At 45.7% G+C, this 13,278-nt stretch overlaps 1 protein-coding gene across 1 annotated transcript in view; it reads left to right on the top strand.

Moving 5' to 3' along the window:
- The window catches only part of LOC126471528 (dynein axonemal heavy chain 5), a 1,073,018-nt gene that overhangs the window by 1,011,526 nt on the left and 48,214 nt on the right, over window positions 1-13,278 (top strand). The window lies entirely within an intron of this gene.

The raw sequence follows: 13,278 nt of genomic DNA, 5'->3' as shown, positions 1-13,278 counted from the left end.
TGGCGAATCTGCGGATGGTTTTTAAGGCTGTTTTCCATCTGCCTCGGCGAATGCGGTGTGGTTCCCCTTATTTCGCCTCAGTTACACTATGTCGGCGATTGCTGCGCAAACACTGTCTCCACGTACGCATACACCATAATTACTTTACCACACAAACATTTGGGGTTGCACTTGTCTGGTATGAGACGTTTCTGGGCCTGTTGTGGACTACTGTGGGACGAAGCCTCTCCGTCGTGTCTAGGTCCCTGGTTCAATACACAATACACACACAACGCTACCGTGGCACAGAAATTACGACGCTGCCTTCGTATTCAGGGTGAGCAGAGTTCAAATTACGATCTGACAAGCATCATTTACACTCTCTGTTGTCTCTCTCAGTCATTTCGGGCTGTGATATTGCCTATTTTGTTTTCCATCCTCTGTCCAAGGTATCTACTGCGTAGCTAGCCACGTGTAATAACCGTGATGTCGACGGGAACTTAAACTGTGAGCTTCTATACTGCCTTTCCTCCTACTCATTAACATTCTCGTACAAAGTAAAGACAAACGCAACACATTTCTACGATATTGCATTGCCTGTGTTGTTCAGAAGTACGATGCAATGTTCCTTCGGAAATGCATGCATGTCCGAAGGAACAGGCACTGCAGCGACTACAGCCGTTATGAAATACGTGGCATGTATTAGCAACTGCGAATATGGACAACCATCAGCTGTATAATGGAATGATGATAATCAAAATTTTTGCGCCATCGGGACTCGAACTCAGATTTTCTGCTTATCGCGAGCGGTCACCTTTACCATTATCCTTTTTTCTTTTTTTTTTTTTTTTTTTTTTTTACCCGGGATCTCCCGCCCACGTGGCAGACGCTCTATCCATCTGAGCCACTTTTTTTTCTTTTTTAGCCGAAATGTGAAAGAAAAGGAAAATTGTTAGAGGCGAACACATGACTACAGGTTCAGAATGCACAACGATTACCTCTTTGTTTTTTTTTTTAATATATACCACGACACAGACAAAAATTTTAATAAAGTGAAAAAAGAGAAATAATAATGGCACCAGGGAGGTTTTTTTATTTTTAGTTTTATTTTTTTATTTTAATTTTTTTATGAGTCAGCCAACCATAAAATGCAATAATTTATCAATCCATCACGATGCCGATTCCGCTTTTTTTTATTTTATTTTATTTTACACAGGAAACACGCCAAAATATACACTCAAATGGCAGTGTAATGCTTCAGAAAACGAAAATATTCTTGTTTTTTCGAAAACACTTATTGAAGGCAATCAATTAAAATAAAACAAGAGGTCATTTCGACAAAAACAAAAGGGTGAAATCAGAAAAACGTATAGGAAGGAATGGGGCGGCAATTTTAACGTGCCCACACATTCTTTCTTCCGCCCCTTCTACATCGTGGAACATCTAAATCCATAGAAGTGTCCACAAAAATAAAATAAGAAAGGGGGGCATGGCAACTCATCCAACGCCTTGGCGATGAAGAACGAGATACAACATATTAGAAAAAAATTCACGATAACGGGGCATCCGGAGCCACGTGCAATGTGCGGTGGCCATATAGTGGGAAAAGGCACAAGGATCTGCGTCATATCCACTCACCATACGTAGTGGACATAATGGCCAACAAGCCACATGACGGTATTGTTCTTCGATCGAGGAAAGAAGGTTGAATCGGGACGCACGAGAACCTCCCCCGAGATAGCCGCCTCCGACGTCCTGAGGAGAAAAGCCAGTTGGCGGCGAAGCCATCTCCAATGGTCATGACCGCAGGAAATCAACCGATGGGATCATGTACCAGGTTCATGGCAATGATTGCAGCGATCCGTTGCACTGAGGCCAATACGAAAAAGTCGCACGTTGGTAGGTACGACATCATGAACAGCTTGGTACCACCGAGGACGCCACTTCCATCGGGAAAATCGGGAGGCTAATGTTAGACCAAACAATCTTCCAGTTCGCTTCTGGCGACAGGGCTTCCACAGAGGGAAGACTATAAGAAACTGGCCTGCGGCTTAACTGCATTTTTTGGGAGAGACTCGTTTGGGAAAGGATATTTATTCCTAAATAACTGACCTCAAAAAAAAAAAAAAAATCCCTGACGTGCCGTAATTTATAACTAATCCTACCAGTAAGTGACCTGGGGAGGGGGGGGGGGGGGGGCGCGTTGACACATTAACACGGTGCGACGGAAGAATAAGGCAGACGCCTTAACCCGAATGTCAGGGAGGCCCAGACCTTCCTGCAAACGGGGCCGCGACATGACCCCATAGCGCACGCGAAATACAGAGTGGCGCCAGATAAACCTGCCAGTTAAACTTTGCAACTTTCGGGACACCATCGCAGGAAGTGGAAAGATTTGTGCAATAAAATAAGCCTTACTTAACCCATACGTTTCCATGGCCCGAACCTTATGAAGAAGTGAGAAGGAGCGACGCTCGTGTTCAATGATTGCACCCTGAATCTTATCCGTGACAGACTTCCAGTTTATCGTAGCCATCGTTAGCGGACAGCTGTCAATTATAACACCCAAAGATCGATATCGGGTGACCTTCGAAGCCCATGGAATTTCAGCAGCGTCAAATCCTCGCAAATTGAGTAAACGACATTTATGGTCATTAACCCGCGCTCCCGTAAGACGACAAAAGCAGTGGTACATCATCATGTGTACGGAGAAGAACCATAACGTCATCAGCATATGCACGAACGGTAAACCTTTCTCCCAGCAGCGACCAGCCACTCAAACGAGCAGCTATAGTCTATAGTTCGCGATAATGGTTCCAGAAACAGCACGTAGAGCGACATTGATAATGGCCTCCCTTGAAGGACGCCCTGACACATCGCGATGGGGAAAGTAAGACGGCCATTTACGTCAATGGACGCCCGAATACCAGTGATTAGAGAGCTAAACAGCCGTCATGCAGCATTGTTAAAACCAACAGTAGTCAATACTCGCATAAGGAATCCATGACTGATGCGGTCTAACGCTTGGTGAAAATCAATGAAAAGCAAAGTGCTTGGCACGGGAATGGTGGAAGCAATCGAAATTAAGTCTCGACATTCAGCAACGGGAGTCAGGAGAGTACGACCCGGAAGACAACTTTGATAACTCGCGATGATGGTAGTCAACAATATCAATAGTCGGCTATTGACCGCTCGCGCCACTATTTTATAATCATAGTAGAAGAGGGTTATTTGGCGGACCTGATCCACACGCAAACGTCCCGCCTTTTTGGGAATCAGGACTATTTTAGCAACCTTAACGCTGGGCAGGAGAAGGCCTCCCTGGAACATTTCATTCACCATGGAAGTTATCGTATCTCCTATTAATGGCCAAAATCGAATATAAAATTCTTTGGGAAGGCCATCGGGGCCAGGTGATTTGTGGGGGGGGGGGGGGGGGGGGGGGGGAGAACGAGCCACAATATCAAGTATATCATGGCGATGGAATATAGAGAAATACTCTTCCAGGAGAGCTGGTGTAACAACACGATCAAGGAGGGAGGTGAAATCAAAAGACGGTGGATCGTCTGAATCCACTTCAGCATAAAGCTCGGAATAGTACTGGTAAAGTTCACGCATAATATCAGATTGGGAGGACCACTCACGCCCATCTAGAGAACGAATGGTAGAAAGACACGTCCTTTGAGATCGCTTGTTAAGCCGGAGAAGATGATAGAGAGAGATCAACTCATCCTGTACGATTGAACGAGGCTGGGAACGCAGTCGGACACCATCCATTCGCCTACGTTTGAGTTGGCGAAGTTTCGCCTTCACACGGTGGACGTCGACGACCCTCAAGGGGGCATCACGAGCATTATCGAAATATCGCGAAGGACTGCACAATAAAATTCCCTAGTGCGCCTTATTTCAGCCGCTTTTTCAGCGCTAAAATGCTTGAGTGTATTTCGAATCCGGGGTTTAGCAAAGGTAACCCACCATTCGAGAAGTGAGGAATAATGCGTCTGGGACTGGGATGTCCGCCGCCGTACGTCTGCGACGATACCTTCCAGAGAGGGATTCGTGACATGTAGAGTGTTTAGCTTACATAAATGGCGCGAGAAATGGACCCGCTGCGGGACGTGGTTAAAAGTCATTGAAACAGCACAGTGATCAATGAAACTGGAAGGAATTACATCAATCGATAGAAGCTGACTACATATGGGGGCAGATAAATAAAAGTGGTCCAATCGGCTACTTGAAGTAGCTGTGAAAAACGTAAAGCGCACCAATGTAGGATATCTGCAAACCCAAGCATCCTGGAGATGCAAGGACGTCACCATATCATTAAGTTCACGACAAAATGTATAACTGGGGGTCTGATCAACACGGCGTAGGACGCAGTTAAAATCGCCCCCTAACAAAACCTTGCGCTGGTTCCGTCGGAGTAAATAAACAACTTCTTTCTTATAGAAACGCGCGCGATCGGATGAACGACCGGATCCAGACGGAGCGTAAAGAAAAATTAAGGTGAGGTCATAAAAGCTACAGCCTATACCGCGACCATCATCTAGCGTTTCTAAGTCCGTCAGCGGGATTCCATCTCGATAAAGCAAAGCCATACTAGTAGAATTTTCAGGCGCGACATTGAAAAACATAAAATATCCAGGAAGACAAAACACATCAAATAACACCTCTTGTAAACACACGATATCAGCTTGGGAACCCTCGCTTTTCTTTTTACGACGCGCCGCGGCAAGGGCAGGTTGAAAACGCTGTTTCACACCACTCCGTGAAAACATACACTCTTGATGATTGGGGGCACGTCAAGCTCCGATTTGACAGAGGAGCCATCGTCACCGAACTTATCGGAAATCGGGGAACACAACTCAGAACGACCAACAGCAACATCAGGTACAGAAGAGACAATTAATGCAGTGCCGGTGTCGGGTGGCATCTCCTGAACATCAGGAAGAGAACCCGTAGAATCCTGTTGCTCGATCGTCTCAGCGTGGAGGAGGGGTGGTACTGCACTAGAAAACTGTAAAGGCTGGCCGGCAGGCGACATCTCTGCGGGAACAACGGAACCCACGGGAACCGTCACGTCGACGGGTGAAGTGGGGGACGCAGATTGAACGCACATTTCAACATCAACAGAAGCAGCTACACCCTCTCTGGTAATACTGGAATCACTATTAACATCAGTAGACAACACATTACCGCCAGAAGGTGCACCCTCTGTCAACGCCGTGTCAGAAGAACGAGACTGGAGTGGGGCGTCCTCGGAATCTGTACCGTCCTCAGTCTACCGGCTTTTGATGTACGCTGCAGGAGCCGTCGTCCCCTCGTGGACAGAAGCCGCACTGGTACGCGTCGGTAACGTTGGAAATTCGCGAGGAGTAGGGGGTAATCTTTCCCCTACATCGCTTAAAGCTGGAGACTGACTGACAGCTGAATGCGAAGTTACTGTGTCTGCTAACGTTAAAGGAAGAAGTTTTTGATAAGACGACGTACGGCGCGGGCAGTCAGATCTGAGATGACCGCTTTCGTTTCAGAGAAAACAAGTTCCACCTTGCCCTGTATACGTAACATGGATGCGGTAACCACAGACAGTTAAGTGGGAAGGAATATTCTTTTTAACACACATGTCCACAGTCTGGATACCATTATAACACTGGAAGCGATGGTGTGCTGACCACCGTTCCCATGGAATATGCCGTATGATTCCAAACGGAAGCAACGCTGTTTTAAGAAATGAATCGTCCACTTCAGGAGGAAGGTTATAAATTCCAACCGGCGTATACTCGAGTGCCGCATTTTCAAGGAGGACTTGACTAACAGAACCATCGCGATGTGTAAACAACACTTTAGAACCAACCCGGAAGAGAAGTCTTTCAACTTGAACGGGATCATAAAACTTCACAAAGAATGCATACAAATCAGAATCAAAGTAAACAGTATCTACTTGCTCAGGTGTAACACGGATAACATCAGCCAACCAATCGTGAATTTCTAAGGAGCCAGGTTGAACACGATGCGTACTCTTGTCAAAACTGAAACGAACAGTAGCTCGACGAGGCACAGATTTAGGAGACTCGACAGACACCATGGCGCGGGCAGAAAACACCGCCGCCAAGAGGAAAACGACAACAAACTCCGCTACGCGACTACAATGTAACTCCGGCCGATACACCAACAAGACTGAGCAAGCGGCGCTGCGGCACAGGCGGAAGTTAACGACAACCTGCTCGCTCGACGCGCAAGCCGATACTATGCTATTCGACCACGACTCAGGGCCACCTCCTAATACCCATATACCGTCAACCTTGTGTCTACAAACTGCCCTGGTACACTCATCATGTGTATTCCCGTACAGGGGAGAAATTTTGACTGAATTGCCTGTTGTCGACGGATAAATGCGATGCAGCAATTCCTGTGTTGGTCAGACGTACGATGCAGTATTCCTTCGGATATTTATAGTAGTCGAAGGAATAGGCACTGCAGCGACTACAACCGTTATGAAATACATGAAATGCATTGCAGTTGTGAATTTGGACAACAATCAGCAGTACACCGAGGTGACAAAAGTCATTGGATATATCCTAATATCGTTTCGGATGACACAAGTGACACCCAATCACGTGACCACGTTCGAAGTCCGTGAGTTCCGCGGAGTGCCCCATTCTGCACTTTCACGGTGTCTAATAACTACTGAGGTCCCTGATATGGAGTACCTGGCAGTAGGTGGCAGCACAATTCACCTGATAAGAAAAACGTATGTTTTTGGGGGTGTCCAGATACTTTTGATCACATAGTGTATGATATTGCAATGTCTGTGTTGTTCAGTAGTACGATGCAATGTTGTTCGAACATGCATGTATGTTGAAAGGAACAGGCACTGCGGCGACTACAGCCGTTATGAAATACATGAAATGTAATCGCAGCTGCAAATATGGACAGCCATTAGCTGTATAAAGGGATGACGACAATGAAAATTGTGCCAGAAGGGTACACGAACACGGATTTCTCGCTTATCGAGAGCCACAACCCCGGCAAAATGTTCAAATGTGTGTGAAATCTTATGGGACTTAACTGCTAAGGTCATCAGTCCCTAAGCTTACACACTACTTAACCTAAATTATCCTAAGGACAAACACACACACCCATGCCCGAGGGAAGACTCGAACCTCCGCCGGGACGAGCCGCACAGTCCATGACTGCAGCGCCTTAGACCCACAACCTCGGCAGCCGGAACAGGTTCACGGAGTGGAAACGCCAGCTCAGGTTGAAAGCAGTAGCAATTATATTCACGAACGGATGGACGTCACTTCAGGCCCGTCTTCTACGCCGGTCGCCTCTGAAAATATTCCGAGTGAGACGAAGGAGTAGGTGGAGATGAGGTTGTCTGCATCGCCCTTGCCCGAACAGATTCTGCTAAAAACAAAGAAAGGTCGTCGAAGGAGAAGCAAAGCGCACAGTGGCAAAGAGGAAAAGCCGAATAATTTAACGAAAGGACCCAGAAGTGGCAGCGAGACTTATGGTGTGTCTCTCGGCTTCGCCTTTGTTGGCTTGTCGCTGTATCCGGCTCAGCCGCCAGAGGGCCTCCCGATAACCAGCCAGAGGGCGCAGAAGATAGCAATAGAGTTCGCCCCAGACATGCTTCTCTTGCTGCATCCGCCGTAACACCCATGGAGGTAAGAATAGAGGGAGACGCCGTGACGTCACAGTTGTGAAGCTATGTGAAGCCGAGGGTAGCCATCTCAATCCGACCAAAACATTGCTGCTGTAAGCTTGTGTGCATAGGCTTGTCGCTCGCTTTTGGAAGGATTTTGCGCTATTATTGTGACTTGTGTGATGTTCGGATGTACGAATCGTTCCGATTGTGGTGCGAAATCGAAGGGAATAACATTTCATGTGTAAGGTGTCTCGTTAAGTGTGATTTTACAACTTCATTGTGAACGAACGTGTGCTACATCGGTACTTGTACTATAGCGTGTTTTTCTCCTGTACGATTTTAGACTTCCTAAAAATGAAAGTCGGAAAGCTGTGTGGGAGAATGCCGTGAGGAGGAAGAATTGGCGTGCGTCTAAATGGAGCACTATATGTTCTCAGCATTTCCGAGAAGAGGACATAGACCGAACTTCCCTTTCAACAGTATGGCTCCGAGAAAATGCTGTACCATCAGTTTTCCCTACACACCCAAAACATTTGCAAAAAGTATGTTAATTCAAAGAATTAAATTCTTAGTTTTCAAGTTCACGTTTCAGTATAATACTTACGTATCGTCGATAATCGAAGTGTTGAGTAACTCACTTTGTCCTCATCATGTACCAAATTAAAAGCTAACACTACATTAACTGGCGTAAAGTATAGGCCTAAACAGGACACTGTGTAGATTTGCCATTCTATGTACCGTATTTCAGTAAATATTGGTGGTAATGAACAGTGTTTCCCAGTAGTGTAACGTAACTGAAATGTCCCAGTACGTATTACAAACAAGATGTATTTATGGGGCTTTGGAGGGAGTGTATAGCTAACTTAGTTTTCAGTCTCTATTATTTAGTTTGTGATACACATTTATTACTGAATTAACAAAATTGTATCGTTTACATTGAAGGCTAGCTATTCGTAATATTACATTAAAAACTATTTTTAATCAGAAGAAACGCGGAATTTCGCTTTTACGAGATTTTATTTTAAACAAAAACTTTGAAACAACCAATCTGATGACGTTACATACGTATATGGTGCAATTAGCGACTGTAATACACGCAGCTCTATAGCACACTGGCAATGTCTTGGTCAGAGTGTCATGGCAGCGAGCCGCGCCCCCATGGGTTCAAAACGTAGTACGGCTGGGATACGTAGCGCCATCTCCCCTTATTCCTACCTCCATGGTAACACTGATAGCCAACGGGAAAATTGTAACCTTCCGCAGCTCCAGTATTTCTGCCCGCCATGAGCCGGCTAGAGCCAGAGAAGTTAGACCTTCTGTTTAGGCACTCCCTGCCTCCCGCCTCCATGAACGATAGTGTTGCAGCGCCTCGTGGGCTTCACACGCGAAGATGAGGCTAGTACACTATTAACTGTCGCTCACAGACATCGCGCACGCAGCCGAATACTGGAAGTTTAATCGGTGAGATTCAGCCAGCAATGTTTTTCTTGGAATAGTTCAGCGGACGCGCTATTTGTTAACTTTGCGGAGTTAGTCGTATCGCTAACTGATTGCCGCTCTTAGCTGTTTTATTTGCAGGATACACTTTGAATCTGTGAACGGTGTTTGTTCTTTCGCGTTCACTTTTCATTAGCGCTTTCTGATATGCTCTTCGCCTGACTGTCGGTAATTTTCATTACACGAATCTGAAATTGTTACCAACATCGGAATGGGACATAATTTGTCTCTTTAACTTCGCATTCAGTGTTACCTTGTTGAAGTTTGTTCCCACTTGAATGCACGTTAAGGGAAGTAAATAACGTTTTTTTGTAAGTGTGCATTTTCATTCAACAGCTAGATGTCTCCCTTAACTAAAACATTGTGTCGTGTGGTGTTTGACCTGTGTATTTCAGCATGACTACTAACTTTTAAAAATGAGCCTACCCCTGTTAAATTAAGATTTCATAAGGCGTTATCTGTTGCACTATTTGTTTCATTGCCTTTTAAAAGTAAATTCGCTTGATTGCATTGGAAGCTTCGCTCCGTTTCCCTATCACGAGGGCTTTAATTTTGCATCTCAGGGGTATGCACACTGCAACCACCCCACCTCACACTGGTCCAGCACTAATTTTCAGTGTCATCATCCCATTATACAGTTGATGGTAGCCCATATTCGCAACTGCGAACACATTTCACATAACACACTTCTTTACTTGTTCAGACCAATCTCCTAACTAATGGGCTAGCTACTCCTACCAAAATGAGATTTTCACTCTGCAGCGGACTGTGCGCTGATATGAAACTTCCTGGCAGATTAAAACTGTGTGCCCGACCGAGACTCGAACTCGGGACCATTGCCTTTCGCGGGCAAGTGCTCTAGCATCTGAGCTACCGAAGCACGACTCACGCCGGCTCCTCACAGCTTTACTTCTGCCAGTATCTCGTCTCCTACCTTCCAAACTTTACAGAAGCTCTCCTGCGAACCTTGCAGAGCTAGCACTCCTGAAAGAAAGGATACTGCGGAGACATGGCTTAGCCACAGCCTGGGGGATGTTTCCAGAATGAGATTTTCACTCTGCAGCGGAGTGTGCGCTGATATGAAACTTCCTGACAGATTAATACTGTGGACCCGACCGAGACTCGAACTCCTACCAAGTTTGATACAGTAGTCGTTCAGTACAGATGATAAAACACACAGGAGGAGAAAGAATACTGGACACCAATTTAACAGTACAGTTAGTATTGATGGCTAATAGTTGGCCAGTACTGTCAGACATCTAAAACCTCTTCATAGTTGTCTTATGTTCAGATTGTTCACAGTAGAGTGACACTGCAGCTCGTCAATCTGTAACTTCTCTTCTGTTCTAGTGCCTATGGTTAGCGTCGCTGTTGTTACAAATCTGCTGCGTCCATGCTAATTAGTATTTTCACGTTGTAACTGCAATCAACTCCAAATCCGAAGGCAGGATCGTCTGTGAATCCCAACACTTAGAAGTGAAAGCACGTGTATTACTGTCAACAGCATACAGCCAGAACAGAAATAACCTCCTGAACGGAGGGTACAGCTACGCACATAAAAAAAGTTTTGCATCACCCCGGTTCCCAGAACTCCTAGACGTTCACTGTGGATATTGTATCACAGACACAGTGCCTAGGACTGTTCAGAGATGTCACTAAACCCACCCAAAGATGTAAACAACCATGCATGAGCAGCGCCTGTTAGACGGAGGGGGTCCGACAGCCGATCAGCTCCAGTCATTGCACCAAGAAGGAGGTCACGGCTCGTGTTGTCTGTATTTCAACCATACCTAGACGGCAATACCGCGGTTCGATTGCGTCCGCATTGTTACTTTGTGGCAGGATGGGCTCTCAACGAGGGAAGTGTCCAGGCATCTCGGAGTGAACCAAAGCGATGTTGCTCGGACATGGAGGAGATACTGAGAGACGGGAACTGTCGATAACATGCCTCGCTCACGTCGCCGAAGGGCTACTACTGCAGTGGATGGCCGCAACCTACAGATTATGGCTCGGAGGAACCCTGACAGCATCGCCACCATGTTGAATAATGCTTTTCGTGCGGCCATAGGACGTCGTGTTACGACTCAAACTGTGCGCAATAGGGTGCATCGTGCGCAATTTCACTCCCGACGTCCATGGCGAGGTCCATCTTTGCAACCACGACACCATGCAGCGCAGTACAGATGGGCCCAACAACGTACCGAATGGACCGCTCAGGTTTGGCATCACGTTCTCTTCACCGATGAGTGTCGCATATGCCTTCAACCAGACAATCGTCGGAGACATGTTTGGAGGCAACCCGGTGGGCTGAACGCCTTATACACACTGTCCAGCGAGTGCAACAAGGTGAAGGTTCCTTGCTGTTTGGGGGTAGCATTATGTGGGGCCGACGTACGCCGCTGGCGGTCATGGAAGATGCCGTAACGTCTGTACGATACGTGAATGCCATCCTCCGACCGATAGTGCAACCATATTGGCGAGGCATTCGTTTTCATGGACGACAATGCATGCCCCCAACGTGCACATCTTCTGAATGAATTCCTTCAGGAAACTGACATCGTTCGATTAGAGTGGCCAGCATGTCCTCCAGACGTGAACCCTATCGAACATGCCTGGGATAGATTGAAAAGGGCTCTTTATGGACGACGTGTCCCACCAACCACTCTGAGGGATCTACGCCTAATCGCCGTTCTGGCGTGAGAGAATCTGGACCAACAGTGCCTTGATGAACTTTTGGATAGTATGCCACGACAAATACAGGCATGCATTAATGCAAGAGGACGTGCTGCTGGGCATTAGAGGTATCGATGTGTACAGCAATCTGGACCACCACATCTGAAGGTCTCGCTGTATGGTGGTACTACATGCAATTTGTGGTTTTCATTAGCAATAAAAAGGGCGGAAATGATGTTTATGTTGACCTCTTCCAATTTTCTGTATAGGTTCCGGAACTCTCGGAACCAAGGTGATGCAAATCCTCTTTTGAACTGTGTATTTATACGAACTTCGAATATTCTAGTATGCTCTTATTGACAAAAACATCTGATAATCCATCGTATAGAAGTATTAGAAACATAAGACGTATATTTAAAGAAGCTTCCAGGAATGATCAATACTAAATAGTAACTAATTGCTTGTGTATCCGGGTTCGAACTGGCAACCCGCAGGGTGTCAGCCCCTGCCGCTAACCACTAAACCTTCGTGCACGCGACGCCGATCGCTACGGTAGTAATTGAAGCTTAAAGATTTGGATGGTGACTATTATTTTGACAAAAATAGCATAGTGAGAATACTGTATGACGTATTATAATTGAACCATGTCCCAGATTAATATACAATATGAAATCGTATTTCAATTAATTTATCATTAAAATTCCTTCCCTACACGAAAGAGCGACCGTAACCGTTCGCAGCATGAGCACCAATCGTACTCCTCGAGTTGCACTAGCTGTCGTTGTTAGTATAAATTTACATGCAGCTTGTATTATTAGCAGAGGTTACTGGTTTCGTCGCTGTCGACTGTTCTGGAATATTTTGCCTACACAACATTAACAGGCGTTCAGCAATACTGAAGTAAAAGAAACAAACAAAACACAAATAAATATTATCGTGAGCATGATATGCTCACAAGTTTCAGGCGTATAACATCACCTGGTGGGTGCTCCCTACTCTAGTCAACCTTTATCGACAATTATTGACAGGAACTTTGCTGCTGTATGGAAGTAATAAAAGATATTCATTGTTAATCATGCCTTCAACTAAAGCTGACATCTCTTAATTACCAGATTAGTGCCCAGAAGCTTTGTTCTGAATGGACACTATACTGCTTGACAGAGGATCAAGTAATACATTGCCCAAAACATTAAAAACCAGAGCTTGTCGCTATGTGGATCACCTTCTTACGGGAGAGTAAACTTGGCTTAATTGCTGTTATGTTCAGACAAAGACATTACGAAAGTGGTGAGTATTTGAAGACGTTCGAGGCTACACCACTAGTAGTCACAAAATACTAGCCTGCAAAGAGAAGAGAATGGTGGCTGTTTTCTTCATCCTGAGGACAATGTTGAAACCTGCGAAGCATAACTGTCAAAAACAGCTATTGAGAATTGTTACTCATTACAGTTAAATATACGAAATTCTCATGTATATGA

The sequence above is a fragment of the Schistocerca serialis genome, chromosome 3 (genome assembly GCF_023864345.2).
Source record: "Schistocerca serialis cubense isolate TAMUIC-IGC-003099 chromosome 3, iqSchSeri2.2, whole genome shotgun sequence".
Lineage (NCBI taxonomy): Eukaryota > Metazoa > Arthropoda > Insecta > Orthoptera > Acrididae > Schistocerca > Schistocerca serialis.
The sequence above is the reverse complement of the archived record's forward strand: the minus strand, read 5'-3'. Positions and strand labels throughout refer to the sequence as shown.